Source organism: Canis lupus, chromosome 12 (genome assembly GCF_003254725.2).
Source record: "Canis lupus dingo isolate Sandy chromosome 12, ASM325472v2, whole genome shotgun sequence".
In the NCBI taxonomy this organism is placed as follows: domain Eukaryota; kingdom Metazoa; phylum Chordata; class Mammalia; order Carnivora; family Canidae; genus Canis; species Canis lupus.
In genome coordinates, this window is record NC_064254.1 from 56041163 (window position 1) to 56058761 (window position 17599).

Sequence of the window (17599 nt, forward strand, 5' to 3'; positions counted from 1 at the left end):
GGAGAGTTTCTAGTTACATTTTAAAAAGTTCTATGGAAGGCATTATAAGATATCTAAGGTAGTAGAGTATACATTTAATTTTACAAAATTTAAATACCTACCCACATTTAGTGACTAATTTAATGGATGGGGTTTAGGTAGAACTTGACTGAAGAGTTTTTGCTTGAATAGTGCTATTACATTCCTTTTCTTTGACTTTTAAATAATATATACTTTTTGAAATGAGATACCCAATATAAATATAAATATTTTCTAACATCTAAATTGAATTAATTCATTACAGTTCAATAAATCCTCAAATGTGAAAAGGGTAATTCATTTAAAAATGATTGCTGCTTTCTCTGCCTTTTATGTTTAAAGCTAAACGAGGTAAGCTTAAAATCTCCACATAAAAATGTCTTTATTTATATGTCTTATACAGTTATCTCCATCTCAGATCCTTTTAATGTCTATAGAAAAATGTATAAATACCACCAAATGTTGGGATTTTAGTTACTTGGAAAGTCTATGCCTGTTGTTAGTTTATAACCATCACTTGCGCTGTGCTTAAAGGTGCATGATAACATTTGTTTTTCTTTTTAAGATCTACCTTATCAAAAAGCATGGCAACTGAATTTCAGTAGTGATCATTTAGGACTATGGCTTTTGAAAATAAATCAGAAAACAACATGGTTAGTCTCCTGAAGTTATAGTATATCACCATTCATCTGTGAATGAGAAGGTTCGGGAGATTTTGTTCCCTCCATAAATTTAGCCTAACATTTTCTGTTTATCACCTTCTTTCTTATATATTTGTTTGTGTGCTCTTGAGGGGTCAAAATCCTTGGGGCCAAATAAAAACAAGGCATATAATAGTATTTTTAAATTTAACAATGGTGATAGTCCAAAGCAGTTTGTAGGTACTAAATTGCTGATGCTTCACAACAACCCAGAGAAGTAGATAGATACTATTATCTCCAATTCACACATCTGAATCCTGGGTCTCACAGATTAGACAGCCTTCCTAAAGGTTCACAGTTGCTAAATGATAGAGCTGAGATTCAAATCCAGAATATTTGGCTCACTGCTTGAGCTCTTAAGCTCTGTGTTATATACATACTATATATATATATATATATATATAGTATGTATATTTACAGTACAACTCATTTAATAGGAGGTCAAACAATGAGAATCTCCAAATAACTTCAGTTATGTTGAAACCAATTAACTTTCTTTTTCTTTCTTTCTTTCTTTCTTTCTTTCTTTCTTTCTTTCTTTCTTTCTTTCTTCTTTCTTCTTTCTTTCTTTCTTCTTTCTTTCTTCTTTTTCTTTCCCAATTAACTTTCAAGAAAATTAGTAAATCAGTTTGAATTGGAGATTTAGTGACAGACAACCTCTTTTCTGGCCTAGGTTGAACACCAAGCCTAATAGTATGTATATAGTTAAGGCTTAAGAGTTAGAATATATGTTTGGAATATACTTTGTCACTAGTTGAAGTTATAAATCAGGAAGCTGTTTAGCCCTTCAAATTCTGTTTCCTAATCTGTAAAATTGGAATGAGAGCTCTCATGTATTTCTGATAGGTTTCTTGTGAAGATTGAGTGAGATAGCACTGGTAAAAGGCCTCTACAAACTTTATTGCATCCTACATCATCATTATCATCAACATATCAGAAATAATAAGTCAACAATACAAAATCTAAGATAAATGTGACCAGAGATAGATCTGGGCTGAAAGCAAGTTTCACAGCTAGTAAGTTGCAGAGATAATAGTTGAACTCAGATAGTCTAGTTTTAGGGTACTTATTCTCACCAACATAGTATACTACATTTTTGGTATGCTTTGAAGAAAATAGCCTTAGAGGCAGTATAGGGAATAGAGATAAGGATATTCACTTTTTAGTGGTCCAAAAGGGAGATATTTAGGGTCTGAATCAAGTTAGTAGTTAGATCCTCCAAGGTCAGATTGGAGAATTTAAAGGAATCATATGTAACTGGCTCATTTCTGGTGGTCTGTGGACTGAGGGGGCGGAGTGTTCAAATAATCCTCTAATAGAGATTATAAATTCAAACAATTAAAGGAAGAGCAGTTAGGTAATTAATTTAGTCATTGGACCATATTTAATACACTAGGGAGTGGTGGAGATTTTGGAAATTGTAGAACACATGTCTGGTTTAAAGAAGGCAGTTTCTTTGAGGCTTCGGTAGACTTCTGCCATTTAAAAATGTGCCCTATGCTATCTTACATTATATTCTGTTTCAAAAAGGAGTCTTAAATTTGGCTTCCCATATAAAAATCCACTCATTTTGAAATGATGGTAACTAAAAACAACAGACAAACCTGTATGGCATAGTCAAAACTTATCTTACACCTGGATTAAAGGATTGAAGCTATAGCTGTCCGTTTACAATCTCTGCAATGATTCTGGATTTGGCAAATAAGACGATATTAATGCATGGAGAGGATGTAGAATTAAAGGCAGGCTGGAGGATAGGTAAAGATGTATTAGGAGTTTTGAGATCTATTTTTGTGAATATCTTGGATAGTAGACCATTTTGTGAATGATTTGAAGCAGATAGTATCATGAAGAAGAGGCCAGAATAATGGTTTAAAGAGCATCAGTATAATAAGAAGGAAGAAATTCCAAGGGAAGTAGTCAATATAATACACCATAAGGCTTACTTATCTTGAAAAACACTTTGTTAATTATACATTTAAGTTTCCTACCAGGCACTTTACATACATTATCTCATTTAGTCCTAAATACAATCTTTTGAATAAACAAAAACCAAAACCAATCTTTTGAGTCAGGTATTATTATTATATCCTTATTTTACAGGTGAGAGTGAATGAATGACAGAACAAGGGCTTAAATTCAGGTTTTTCTGTTATCAATGTTTGTGTTCCTCCAGATATATCTGATGGAGCTTAGAGCTTAGAAATGAGCATCTAGAAGCATGTAGCACCAGCTTTCTACATATCCATTTCAAAAAATTTCCCTTTAATTTAGAGATAATTATAGATTCCCATGCAATTATAAGAAATAATACACAGAGATCCTGTGTATGCTTTACTCAGTATTCCCCAATGGTAACATCTTGCAAAACTATAGTATTACATCTTAACCAGGATATGGACTTTGATATAGTGAAGATATAGAATATTCAAGTTCTGTACTTGTTTTAGATTTACACCTAAGTATTTGCATCTTTTTGGTGTATGAATGGTATTATTTAAAAAATCTTGTCCATGTATTTATTATTAGTGCATAGAAGTAGAATTCATTTTTACATGTTTAGTTTGTATCCTATGACTTTGCTGAAATCATTTATTTTAGCAGATTTTCTTTTTTTTTTAATTTTTATTTATTTATGATAGTCACACACACAGAGAGAGAGAGGCAGAGACATAGGCAGAAGGAGAAGCAGGCTCCATGCACTGGGAGCCCGACGTGGGATTCGATCTCGGGTCTCCAGCATCGCGCCCTGGGCCAAAGGCAGGTGCTAAACCGCTGCGCCACCCAGGGATCCCTATTTTAGCAGATTTTCTTTTGGTAGATTCCTTGAGATTTTTTATGCACAATCATGATTTTGGCAATTAGGAACTAGTTTTCTTACTTTATTGATATTTTGATTTCCTTTTCTTGCCTTATTGTGTTGGATATAATTTGTAGCATGTGTTGAATAAAAGTTGTGAGTAGACATCATGGCCTCACTCCCGATACCAGGGGGAAAGCATTCAGACTTGTACTATTTAGTATAATGTTAGCTTTATTTGTTTTGTTTTCTTTATTATATAGATACTCTTTATCAAATTGAGTAAATTCTCCTTTATTCCTAGTTTTTTCTGAGGTTTTTTTATTATTTTTTTTAATTTTATTTTTTTTTAATTTTTATTTATTTATGATAGTCACAGAGAGAGAGAGGGGCAGAGACACAGGCAGAGGGAGAAGCAGGCTCCATGAACCGGGAGCCGGATGTGGGACTCGATCCCAGGTCTCCAGGATCGCGCCCTGGGCCAAAGGCAGGCGCCAAACCGCTGCGCCACCCAGGGATCCCATCTGAGGTTTTTTTTTAAATCACAAATGGATGATGAATATTATCAAATACTTTTCTTGCATCGATTGATGTAGTCATGTGATTTTTCTTAATGTCATGGATAGCAGTGATTGAATTTTGAATATTGAACCAATTCTGAGTCCCTGGAATAAATCCCATTTGACAATGGTGTTTATATATTGCCGAATTCTATTTGCTAAAATGTTGTGAAGGATTTTTGCATCTGTATTCATGAGAAATTTAGATCTGCAGTTTTGGTATTGTCTTTCTCTGTTTGGTACCAAGATAACACTGATTTCATAAAATGAATTGGGAAATGTTATCTCTTCTATTTTCTTGAAGAAATTATATAGCACTGGTATTAATTCTTTAAATATTTAGTAGAATTCTTATGTGAAAACATTCGATCCTGGAAAATTCTTTTCCTGGAAAATTCTTTTCAAGTGTTTTAAATTGTGAATTCAATTTCTTTAATAGTTATAGGACTACTTATATTACCTCTTTCTATTTGGGTGAATTTTGATAATTTGTGTTTTTCAAAGAAATGGCCCATTTTGGGATCCCTGGGTGGCGCAGCGGTTTGGCGCCTGCCTTTGGCCCAGGGCGTGATCCTGGAGACCCGGAATCGAATCCCACGTCAGGCTCCTGGTGCATGGAGCCTGCTTCTCCCTCTGCCTGTGTCTCTGCCTCTCTCTCTCTCTGTGTGACTATCATAAATAAATTAAAAAAAAAAAAAAAGAAATGGCCCATTTTGTCTAAGTTGTCAAATTTATGTTTATGAAGTTTTTTGTAATATTATTGTATTATTATTCTTTTCATGTCTTCACGGTCTAGTAATATCCTTTTTCATTATGGATGTTGACAGTTTATATCTTTTCTCTCTCTCTCTCTCTTTGTCTTTTAGAAGCTTGCCAATATTATTGATCTTTTTAAAGAATCAGCTCTTTGTTTTATTGATTTTCTGTATTGCTTTTGTTTTCAGTTTTATTGATTTCTGCTCTTATTTTTATTATTTTCTTCTCTTTGCTGGCTTTGAGTTAATTTTGCTCTCTTTTTATAAGTTCTAGAAGCAGGAGCTTAGATTATTGAGACTTTTCATCTTTTCTAATATATGCATTGTTACAAATTTGTTACAGATTGTAATGAATATATAATCGTTATAAATTTTCCCCTTGGTACTACTTTAGCTGTGTCCCACAAATTTTCATATATTGTATTTTCATTTTCATTCAGATCAATATTTTTAAAAATTTTCCTTAAAATTTTCTCTTTGAACCACAGATTTTTTTTAGTTTTTAAATGCTTGTAAAATTTTAAACTATACTTTAGTTATTGGTTTCTAGTTTGATTTCATTGTAGTTGCAAAAGGCACTTTGAATCTTTTCAATTCCTCTTAATTATGATATATAATTCTTTTTATATGTTGCTGGATTCAGTTTGCTAATATTTTACTGAGCACTTCTGCATCCATATTTATAAAAGATATTGGTAGGTGATTTTTTTTTTTCTTCTACTTGGCAACACTCATTACCCATATTCATGGTAGCAGATTTCAGGCCTTGGGAACACAATCGGCCCTGTAAATTTATATCATCTTGTGTGCTTTGCTTGATTAATAGCCGCTCCCCAGGGATCCCTGGGTGGCTCAGGGGCTTAGTGCCTGTCTTCACCCCAGGGCATAATCCTGGAGTTAGTTCCAGGATTGAGTCCCACATCAGGCTATGTGCATGGAGCTTGCATCTCCTTCTGCCTGTGTCTCTGCCTGTTTCTCTCTCTCTCTCTCTCTCTCTCTCTCGAATAAATAAATAAAATATTTTTAAAAATAACCGCTCCATTAGAAGGACTGATGCTCTAAAGTCAGGGACTATGTCTGTTTTTGGTATCACAGTAATACTGGCCTCATGAAACAGGTTGGGAAGTGTTTTTTCCTTTTATATTCATTGCGACAGTTTATGGAGAATTGTTATTAATTCTTCTTTAAATGCATGGTAGAATTGAAAATAAAACCTCCTGGGCCTGGGTCTTTCTTTGACATTGGATTTTGCTTTTTTTTTTTTGGATTTATTTATTTATTCATGAGAGACACAGATAGAGACACAGACAGAGGAGAAGCAGGCTCCATGCAGGAAGCCTGATGTGGGACTCGATCCAGGACTCCAGGATCATGCCCTGGGCCGAAGGCAGGTGCCAAACCGCTGAGCCACCCAGTGATCCCCCACATTGGATTTTTGATTACTAACTCAATCACTTTATTTGTTATAGGTCTGTTGAGATTACGTATTGCTTTAGGGTAAATTTCAGTACTTGTGTCTTTTTGGGGATTTGAACATTTCACCTAAGCTAATTTATTGGAACACAATTGTTCCTAGTATTCCTCTTATTACATTTTTGTAAGGTCAATATTAATGTTGTCTCTTTTATTTCTAATCCTAGTAATTTGAGTTTTCTACTTTTTTTGTCAATTTAGTTAAAGTTTTGTCAATTTCCTTAAGTTTTTATTTTTAAAAGAATGAGCTTTTGGTTTCACTGATTTTTTAAAAATTGTTTTTCTCTGCTTTATTTTGTTAATTTCCACTCTAATCTTTACTTCCTTTTTTCCTGCTTATTTAAGGTATATTTTGTCTTTTTTATTCCCTCTAGTAACGCTAGGTAGAAGTTTAGGTTATTGATTTGAGATTTTTCTTCCTTTTTTTGGCAGCATGGTCTAACCAAGTGAGTGAACTGACTGCCTTTTTCTTCTTTTTTAATGTGGTCATTTACAGCTAATATGTTTATCTCTAAGCATTGCTTGACCTCCATTCCATAGTTTTTTCTTGATTTTCATTCATCTCAAAATATTGTCTAATTTCCTTTTTGATTTCTTCCTTCATCCAGTGATTATTTAAGAATGTGTTGTTTAATTTCCACTAATTTGTGAGTCTTCCAAATTTCTCTGTTACTGATTTCTAATTTTGTTCCATGGTGGTACGAGAACATACTTTGTATGATTTCTGTCCTTTTAAATTTATTAAGTATCATTTTGTGGCCCAGTATGTGGTCTATCTTGGAGACTGTCCCATGTGTACTTAATAAGAAAGTATATTTTGCTATATTAATTTTTGTGGCTGCTGCAACAAATTACCATAAATTTGGTGACTTAAAACAATAGAAGTTTATATTCTCCTACAGTTCTGGAGGCCAGAAGTCTGATATCAGTTTCACTAGGCTGAAATCAAGGTACTGGCAGGTTTATGCATCCTGTAGGGATTCTTGGGCGAATGTGTTCCTTGACTCTCTAGGCTTCAATGGCTGTTGGCATTCCTTGATTTGTGGCTGCATCACTTAAACCTCTGCCACTGTGGCCACATTCAGATTGGAAAATTTCTATCATTCTATCTTCCACTTCACTGACTCTTTCCTTTTCCCTTGCATTCTGAACCCATCTGAGCTTTCCTATTTCAGTTTTTGTATTTTTCAGTTCTAAAATTTCCATTAAAAAAAATCTTGTATTTCTTTGTTGAAAGTTTTATTTTTTCATTTGTTTTAAACATGTTTTAATTGCTTGTTGAAGTATTTTTGTCAAGTCAGCTTTAAAATCTTCATTTAATTTTAACATCTTTGTTATCTCGGTGTTGGCATTTATTGGTTGTCTTTCTTTTGTTCAGTTTGACATCCTCCTGCTTCTTGGAGCCATAGTTTTGCCTTGTGGTATTGGCTGCAGTAAGGTGATTATTATTTAAAAATTTTGTCTTGCTTGATCATCCCTTTCTTGGTCATTTTCCTAGAGAAAGCAGGTTTCTTTGGGGGCTTTTTGATCTCCATCTGTTTGTATTTCCAAGTTTCTAGCTTCGTCATCACCAAGTCTGGTATATATGAGGCAAAAAGAAAATTCAGGAAACTCACTACTGTACTGTACTCAAGTTCCAGGGACCCTAGGAGTCTATTTTCTTCTCACTACCATTGTCTTATATACGTTATTTGTATATGTATAATGTCTGGAATTTTCAGTTTTGTGTAAGAGGAGGAATAAGGAAAATGTATCTACTGAACCTTACCAGAAGTGGGAATAGGTATTTCAAACCTAATTATTTGCTTTTTTCTGTTTACAATGGAAAGTTTCATGAAGCACTCTGGAATCTAGAGGCTATTTTGCTGTCTTTGTATTTTCAGCATTTAGCACAGTGAGGGGTATATAAAAGACTTTAGGCCACTTCTAGGTTTTAAATTTGAGATAGAAGGATTTAAATTGAATGAGAGGTGGAACTGTGGTTACTGGGATGGGTGAAAGAGATGGATAATGCAATGGAAGAGGAAAGAGAGGGAGATTGGAAAGGTAAGAGAGAGAGTTAACTGGGAAGAAAGATGCTTGAAAAATTGATCTGTATCAATGTCTGCATATATTAATTTTGGCTTTCAATAATCTTCCTTTCATCTCCAAATGAAACAAAGCACACATAATGCCTTAAAATGAGAATCCTTTTAAATTAATTTTTCACTGTCAACTGTAATTCTCTCCCAGCTGGACACCTGATTTGGAAATACCTATGAATCTAGGTTAAATGTGAGTTAAAGCCAGCCTCCTAGAGTCTCAACTTATAGGACCAATGCTGGAGTCATTCTGAGGTATCTCTCTTTCTTCTTGCTAAGGTTTCTGCTCTTAGTCTTATCTCCCTTCTGAACAGAGATTCTAGGAGTTTTTTATTCCCTCTTGCTGTTCTGGACATAACAGATTATACATATTAATTACAGATACATATTAATGTACTTTATGAGAAGGAAGCCATCTTTTCCTTTAACCTCTATAATTAATAGCTAAAGTAAATCATTTTTGCCTTTCATCCTTTCTATTCTTGATTTTCTATTGAATCTCAAGTAGAACAAAGTTTGTTGTGCTTTTCTGAGACTTTAAAATTAAGCTTAAAGGGAAAAAATTTAAAAGGAATATTGTGAAGAAAGTTAATTCACCTTTACTTTTAGAAGCCTCAGATGACTTGACTGTTTCAACAGGATTTTCTTTCAGTGTTATCCTATTCACAGGGGCTAAAACAATCTTCTCTAGTATCACAAATTGATTGAACCATGTATAATAACCAAGGGACAGTTATATGCCATGGCAAGCATTTACTGAATATCAGCATGTGCCTGGAACAATGATTTGTGGCACTGGGGGGACAAATATGAATATGTCCCATATCCATGGCCTTAAAGAACTCACAGCATAGTCAGGAATGAAAATTGTGAAAAAATACGTGCCATAATCATGGAAAGTGAAGTAGGACTGTAATGGGAAGGAGCTGTTGCTTCTTTCTGAGGCACTGTAGGAAGTCAGGGCATGCTTCACAGTGTACATTATATTAGGACTGGATAATAAAGAGTGTAGGAAGTAGTAATTCTACTAGAGGTAGCCGAGAGGACCAGAGAGGGCAGTGGTTGCTGATATGGCCTGAAGGATCTGTTGGACATCTTCTCAGAGATTTTGTAGCACTTGAAACTGGTGTCTCATAGCCACTTTACATCTCTAAGGTTTGTTTGTTGTCTCCAGAGCCAACCCACTGCTTTAGTTAAAGTTGAAGATCCCTTGAACTAATGATATTTCCCATAGAACTGCTCTTTCCCATGAGATTGTTCTATTGCAATTATGTCACACAACGGAGCACTAGAAAACATGAGCTGAAGCTCACATTTCCTTGTTTTCTGCGTCTGGACAATTCTGAGCTGACTTGGGAAGGCAAATAGAAAGCATCATGCCTGGAGTGATATAATGCAAATGAAGCAATCATCTGAGGGAATATATGCCTTTATATTGAAGAAGTGCTTTTGAGACGTCTGGGTGGCTCAGTAGTTGAGCATCTGCCTTTGGCTCATGTCGTGCTCCTAGGGTCCTGGGATGGAGTCCTGCATCAGGCTCCTCACAGGGAGCCTGCTTCTCCCTCTCTCTATGTCTCTGCCTCTCTCTCTGTGTCTCTCATGAATAAATAAATGCAATCTTAAAAAAAAAGAAGTTCTTTCAGGTCTTACACATACACATACACATATAAGCAATACTATTTACATGAGTAAAGTCTCTTTTTCCTCTTAATAAGCTCACCAAGCATAATGCTTAACAGATTCTATTCCTCAAGAAATATTATGCACTGATTTGATGCACTGAATTGAATTGATGCACTGAATAGAACATGATATTCCTTCTGTGATCATTATAAAAGGAAAGAATGAGAAACAATTACAGATTGAAGGAGACTAAGAGGGGGAAACCAGCTAAATGCAATGTGGGTTTCTGGACAGGATTCTAGGACAGGAAAAGGACATTAATGGAAAAATTGGTGAAATTTGAATAAGTTCTGTTGTTTAGTTAGTATTCTGCACATGTCAATGTCCTGGATTTGGTAATTTACTATGCTATGTAAGTTGTTAACATTAAGGGAAACTGGGTGAAGGTATATGGAAGTTTTTGTATTATTTTTATAACTTTTTATTAAAGTCCAAAATTATTTATAATTAGTTAAAAATTATACCTTTGTAAATTCCATGTAATTTCCATTATGTCCAAAGACATAATAGAAATGCAGATTTATTATTATTAATTTTTTACAATTTGATAGTTTTATTAAATTTGTCCAACTACAGAAATAGGATACTTTTTTTGGTGATGGGGGATTCTAAATAGTCTTTATTTTTTTTTAAGTTGTTATTTAAAGTCCAGTTAGTTAGCATACAATGTAATATTAGTTTCAGGTATACAATGTAATGATTCAGCATTTCTATACAACAGTAGTGCTCATTACAACAAGCACCATCCTTGATCCCCATCACCTATTTCACTTTTCCTCCCACCCACCTCCCCTCTGGTAACCATCAATTTATTCTCTATAATTAAGAGTCTGTTTCTTAGTTTGCATCTCTCTCTCTCTCTCTTTTTCCTCCTCTTTGCTTTTTTTTCTCTTAAATTCCACATATGAATGAATTCATAGGGTATTTGTCTTTGACTGAGTTATTTCATTTTACATTATACTTTCTAGATCCATCATCTCTTTGTAAATGGCAAGATTTAATTTTTTTAAATGGCTAAGTAATATTCCACTGTGTGTGTGTGTGTGTGTGTGTGTGTGTGTGTGTGTATCTCCATTCACCAGTCAATGGATGTCTTCTACAATTTGGCTATTGTAGATAATGCTGCTATGAACTTTGGGGTGCATGTATTCCTTTGAATAAGTATTTCTGCATTCTTTGGGTAAATACTTAGTAGTGAAATTGCTAGATGCTAGTATATCTATTTTTTAACTTTTTGAGGAACCTCCATACTGTTTTCCAAAGTGGCTGTATCAGTTTGTGTTCCCACCAACAGTGCAAGAGGGGTCCCCTTTCTTCACATCCTTGCCAACACCTGTTATTTCTTGTGCTGTTGATTTTAGCCATTCTGACAGGTTTGAGGCGATATCTCATTGCAGTTTTGATTTGTATTTCCTTGATGATCCGTGATGTTGAGCGATCTTTTTATGTGTCTGTGGCAATCTGTATGTCATCTTGGAAAAAATGTCTATTCATGTTTTCTTCCCATTTTTAAATTGGATTTTTCATTTTTTGGGAATTGAGTTTTATATGTTTTAGATATTAACCCTTTATCAGATATGTCATTTGCAAATACCTTCTCCCATTCTGTAGGTTATCTTTAGTTTTGTTGATTGTTTCCTTCACTGTGCAGAGCTTTTTATTTTGACCAAATCCCAACAGTTTATTTTTGCTTTTATTTCCCTTGCCTCAGGAAACATATCTTGAAGGAACTTATGGTCGATATCAAAGAGGTTACTGCTTCTGTTCTCCTTTAGGATTTTTATGGTTTCAGGTCTCACATTTAGGTCTCTAATTCATTTTGTCTTTATGTGGTATAAGAAACTAGTTCAGTTTCATTCTTTTTCATGTTGCTGTCCAGTTTTTCCAACCCCAATTTATTGGAAAGACTGTCTTTTTCCCATTGGATATTTTTTCCTGCTTTATTGAAGATTAATTGACCATAGTGGTGCATTCATTTCTGGGTTTTCTATTCTGTTCTGTTGATTTATGTGTCTGTTTTTGTGCCAGGACCATACTGTTTTGAGTACTATAGCTTTGTAATATAACTTGAAGTATGGAATTGTGATGCATCCAACTTTGCTTTTCTTATTCGGGATTGCTTTGGTTATTTAGTGTCTTTTGTGGTTTCACACAAATTTTAGGATTGTTTAAGCTCTGTGAAAAACACTGGTGATATTTTGATAGGGATTGAATTAAATATGTAGATTGCTTTGGGTAGTATAGAAATTTTAGTAATATTTGTTCTTCTAATCTATGATCATGGAATGATGTCTTTCCACTTTTTTGTGTCATCTACAGTTTCTTTCATCGGTGCTTCATAGTTTTAAGAGTACAGCTTTTTTACTCCTTTGGTTAGGTTTATTCCTAGGTTTCTTTTTTTTTAAGATTTTATTTATTTATTCATGAGAGACACAGAGAGAGAGGGAGAGAGAGAGGCAGACACTGGCAGAGGGAGAAGCAGGCTCCATGCAGGGAGCCTGACGTGGGACTCGATCTGGGGTCTCCAGGATCATACCCTGGGCAGAGGGTGGCACTAAACCGCTGAGCCACCAGGGCTGCCCAATTCCTATGTTTCTTATTATTTTTGGTGCAACTGTAAATGGGATTGATTCCTTAATTTCTCTCTCTGCTGCTTCATTATTGGTGTATAGAAATGTAACAGATATCTGTATGTTGATTTTGTATCCTGTGACTTGGCTAAATTCATTTATCACTTCTAGCAATTGTTTTTTAAAGATTTTATTTATTTATTTATTTATTTATTTATTTATTTATTTGAGAGAAAGAGTGAGGGGAGGAACAGAGGGAGAGGGACAAGCAGACTCCATGCTGACTGTGGAGCCCAATGCAGGGCTCCATCCTACAACCCTGAGATCATGACCTGAGCTGAAATCAGGAGTCAGAGCCTCAACCAATTTGAGCCACCCAGGTGTCCTGATTCTAGCAATTTTTTGGTGGAGTATTTCACTTTTTCTTTATATACTATCATATCATCTGAAAATAGTTAAAGTTTTATTTCTTCCTGATGATTTGGATTCATCTTATTTCTTTTTGTTGTTGATTCCTGTGGCTAGGACCTCTAGTACTATGTTAAATGTAACAGTGGAAAGAGTGGACATCCCTGTCTTGTTTCTGACCATGAAGGAAAAGCTCAGTTTTTCCCCATTGAAGATGATATTAGCTGTAGGTTTTTCATATTTGGCCTTGATTATGTTGAGGTATGTTCCCTTGAAACCTACTTTGTTGACAGTTCTTATCATGCATGGATGCTCTACTTTGCTAAGTGGCTTATCTGTCATCTATTGAAATTATTATATGGTTCTTATCCTTTTTTCATTTTTCTTAATGTAGTATATTGTATTGATTGATTTGTGAATATTGAACCACACTTGCAACTCAGGAATAAATCCCACTTGATCATGGTGAATGATTGTTTTTTTTTTTTTTTTTTTTAATGTATTGTTAGGTTCAGTTTGCTAGCATTTTATTGGGAATTTTTGTCTCCATGTTCATCAGGAATATTGACATATATGTATATATATATTATTTTTTGTGGAATCTTTATCTGGTTTTGGTATCACAGTGACGCTGGCATCATAGAATGTGGAAAGTTTCCTTCCTTTTCTATTTTTGGAATAGTTTGAAAAGAATAGATATTAACTCTTCTTTAAATGTTTGGTAGAATTCACCTGTGGAGCCATCTGTGCCTGGACTATTGTTTGTTGGGAATTTTTTGATTACTGATTCCATTTCTTTGTTAGTTACTGGTCTTTTCAAGTTTTCTATTTCTTTCTGTTTCATTGTTGGTAATTTATATGTTTCTAGGAATTATCCATTTCTTTCAGGTTGTCTAATTTCTTGGTATATAATTTTTCATAATATTCTCTTATAATTGTTTGTGTTTCTGTAATGTTGATTATTTCTCCTCTCTCATTTGTGACTTTATTTATTTAGGTCCCTTGATTTTTCTTTTCGATAAGTCTAGGTAGAAGTTGATCAATTTCATTAATTGTTTCAAAGAACAAGCTCCTGGTTTCATTGATCTGTTTTATTGTTTTTTTTTTTTAATTTTCTATATCATTTATTTCTCCTCTAATCTTTATTAATTACTTCCTTCTGGTGGCTTTAGGCTTTGTTTGTTGTTTTTTTAAACTCCTTTAGATGTAAGGGAGATTTATTATTTATAGTATTACTAACAGTGCCAGTGATTATCAGTGTCATTTTAAGCTTAGAGGTCTTTGTATGAACTGATACTATTAAATTGGAAAGAAGGTTAAAAAATGTTATTCATGGATATTAAAAAAAACTTTTGGAATGGATTTTGGTTGGAATTCTGATTTTTTAAGTTATACCTTGTGAATGTTGTCCTAAGTATTGATAACTATGTTTATAGTAGTCTATAGTACAAATAGTACTAAATGTTTTGGCTTATCAATAAACCAAGTACTTTTTGAGGATTTATATATATAAAAGTGGCTATCAGTCCTTGAAAGTGCTATATTATTAGTTTGCTTGATTCTTTAAAAATTGTTTACCCTCCTTTTTTAGCCACCAAACTCAGTATTTCTGTATTTTCTACTGCCCTCTAGGGGTAGAATAGAGAAAACTGGAGTTAAGAACCTCTGAATATGTAGATTAGAGGAAAAAATTAAAAAGAAAATTTGAAATTTCTGAATTTGGTGGAGATAAATATGAATTGTTCAGCTTCACGTTTTTACCTATTATTACAGTCTAAATATTTATCTAGATTTGCCAGCATGTTGCTTTGAGATCCAGTGTTTGTTTCAGGGTATGTAAGCCACAGTACCCTTGTGACTGGTGGAGTACTTGGGGCACAGTAGATACTCTTTACAAAGAAAATGTTATCAATGGAAGGCTTTGGTGTCAATCTCTCCTCTGTGATCTTTCCTCCATCATACACAGCTCCATAGATGCCTCGAATTCTTTGTTCCCCTTTCTACTAAAAAAACCCTACTCTGTTAGCTCATTTTCAGAAATAAATAATAATGAAGAATGAAAAATATCACTTCACCTATTTCTACTTCGGAGGAAAAATTAACACACCTGTCTAGTCATAATGTATTTCTTCAATCAATTGTGCATTTCTTCATCTCTAAGTTTTCCTCTGGAGTTCCAGATATTAAAGTTAGTGGCATTATATTTGCATAGAATATTTTCATTTGTTAACTTAAAAAACCTCAGGTGTTCTACCTTTTTTTTTTAACATTGCACTTTTAGTAGTGTTAGAATTTATCTTCTAGAAATACAGGCTAAAATGAAATTTTAAATCATATATAAATGAGGTAAGTATTTTAATTCTTAACAAATAAAAGTTTTCTGAGATATAGTAATTTATGAATATACACAAGAAATGCACATGGGTTAAGAAGTTTGGAATTGATGACTTTTTTAAGACTAGAAGTTAACTGAAGCGAACTTAGCTATTTAGTTGACTATCGTATTTTTCAATAGAGAATTGCAATATTATTTCAAATTTATAGTATTATTATCATTATTGTTTTCCTATGAACATTACAAAACCCACCCCAATGGGGAGCTGGATGGTTTCAATAGCTAATGACTGAACTTTTCACCTCAGGCTTTGGTTCACATTAAGCTGTGATTTGAAGTGATTGACAGCCATTTTATAGTAACCTGCAATGAACGGGGGGTCAAAATCATCCAAATGATGGAGAGAAAATGCCCCCATTAGAAAAAAATAAAGACAGACGTAAACTAACCAGTGTAGTTGAAACTAATTGGCCTCCTTATTGGCAAAGGATTGAACAGGCACAGGGACTGAATTAATCTCTTGAATTTGGTGGCAGATCCTTGCAGGTTGAAATTGTGAATTGGCAGGTTAACATAAGGGGAGGCTATATCCCCCTCACATGTGATACTTCTGTTCTGTGAATTTCCATTTTGTGGAGCTGTCAATCTGAGGCTTTTGTGAGCATTAAACTTTCTTTAGGAGCAGCACCACCAAAAAAAAAAAAAAAAAAAAAAAAAGAATGACCCCCACCTCCTACACTACCACATAAATCAGCTTGATTAGTAATCTTCATTAAGAGACATTGAGTTTTGAATAGGCTGGGTATTGTAGGTCCAGAATGAAGGACTTGGCAGGGCCAAATAGGGAAGTTTGAACAACATCTGCCCTACCCCTTCCTCATACTTCTCCAAGTTTTAAGCCTATTCACAAATGGCCTAAATTATAAAAGTGCAAATTGTAGTTCCTTACAAGCAGTTCTTCAAATAACATCAAGAGGTGAATATACGTAGTATTAGTATTTATTAAAGGCATAGACATCCCACAATGTATTTTAAGAAGAAAGCTAACAGTAACAGACCTTTATATATAAGACTATTAATACTAGCTTTCTATTAGGAGTCTTCTTTTCCTTAACAAGTGAAGTTTGATCTTGAATTTTTATTCAAAGCTCTGTGAACCAAAGCCACAGATGGGGTATTGCTGTGTCATTTCCATGGCCTTATACAGAATGTATGCAGCTGTCCCATACTCCCTTAATAGACCTTCAGCTTTTCAATACATCTTCCACTGATGGCGTTTCTGTGGATAAACATCATTTCAGAATGAAACGTGCCAGATGTCCTGCAGTGCACTTAGGTACAACAAGGCACTTTTAAAAAAATCGCGCCTATATTATTTACTCATTTAGAAGGATGTGACTTCTGGGATATACATTGGAAATCCAAAATTTGCTGAATGAGAGAGGAAATATTACAAACAGGTTCCAGCTCACTTGTACCTTACAATTCCCCCACACACAATTTTTTTTTTCAGACCATAAAGAAATCAGTATTTTATATCCAGGTTTCTCATAATTTCTCCCTCTAGGAGGCATAACTCAATCAAAATCTCTGGTTACTACTGAATAGAAATAGTCTTTTTTATTGAGGTTAAAAATTGCTAGATCAGGGATTTGGAATATAGATATTTTTATTTTTCCTTTAGTATAACTAATTTTAAGAATCATTCCTCTCAAACATACTTGAGTTTTATATTCCCACCACAAAGCAAATATTCTTTTCAAGTTTTTTTTTTCTGTTAAGATATTAGAATGGGTGATCTAAATGAAAATAAAAGAAGTGGTTATCCAAGATTATTCCAATACCAGCATTTGATTCTATCATATCAAGTGCAACTATATCACATGCTCAAAAGCTTGATTGACTTTTTACTTTTGTCATTTAATTTTTTTGCATATATACCACTCTTTGAAGACTGTAAAATCTTTGACTATAAGGATCATATCTCCAACATGAGAGATATATAGTGTTAGTATTTATTAAAGGCCAACCAAAATATTTTATGCTAAGAAGAAAGGTAATGGTGACAGACCTTTATTCATGAGCCCATTAGTACTACCTTTCTTTTAGCATTCTGAGCACAACAGGAGGAAGTTCTTAGTCAATGCCTGTTGATTTGATGACTACATTTATGTCAAACTGGAATAAGGAGATAATGTGTTACATTTGACTATGA

General features: G+C 34.0%; 1 protein-coding gene and 1 long non-coding RNA gene across 8 annotated transcripts in view; one reads left to right on the plus strand and one right to left on the minus strand.

Moving 5' to 3' along the window:
• The window catches only part of LOC112658411 (uncharacterized), a 499297-nt gene that overhangs the window by 108236 nt on the left and 373462 nt on the right, over positions 1-17599 (plus strand). The gene's annotated exons all lie outside the window — the stretch shown is intronic.
• The window catches only part of LOC112658410 (uncharacterized), a 36585-nt gene that overhangs the window by 7356 nt on the left and 11630 nt on the right, over positions 1-17599 (minus strand). For 5 of the 7 annotated variants that reach the window (XR_007401316.1, XR_007401319.1, XR_007401318.1 and 2 more), the window contains one exon: positions 16368-16663. The exons of 1 other annotated variant lie outside the window; for it this stretch is intronic. This is a non-coding gene — a long non-coding RNA (uncharacterized LOC112658410). Of the gene's footprint in view, positions 1-16367; positions 16664-16796; positions 16816-17599 lie in introns of those variants that run through there. One more of the 7 variants, XR_007401321.1, reaches the window with a different exon arrangement.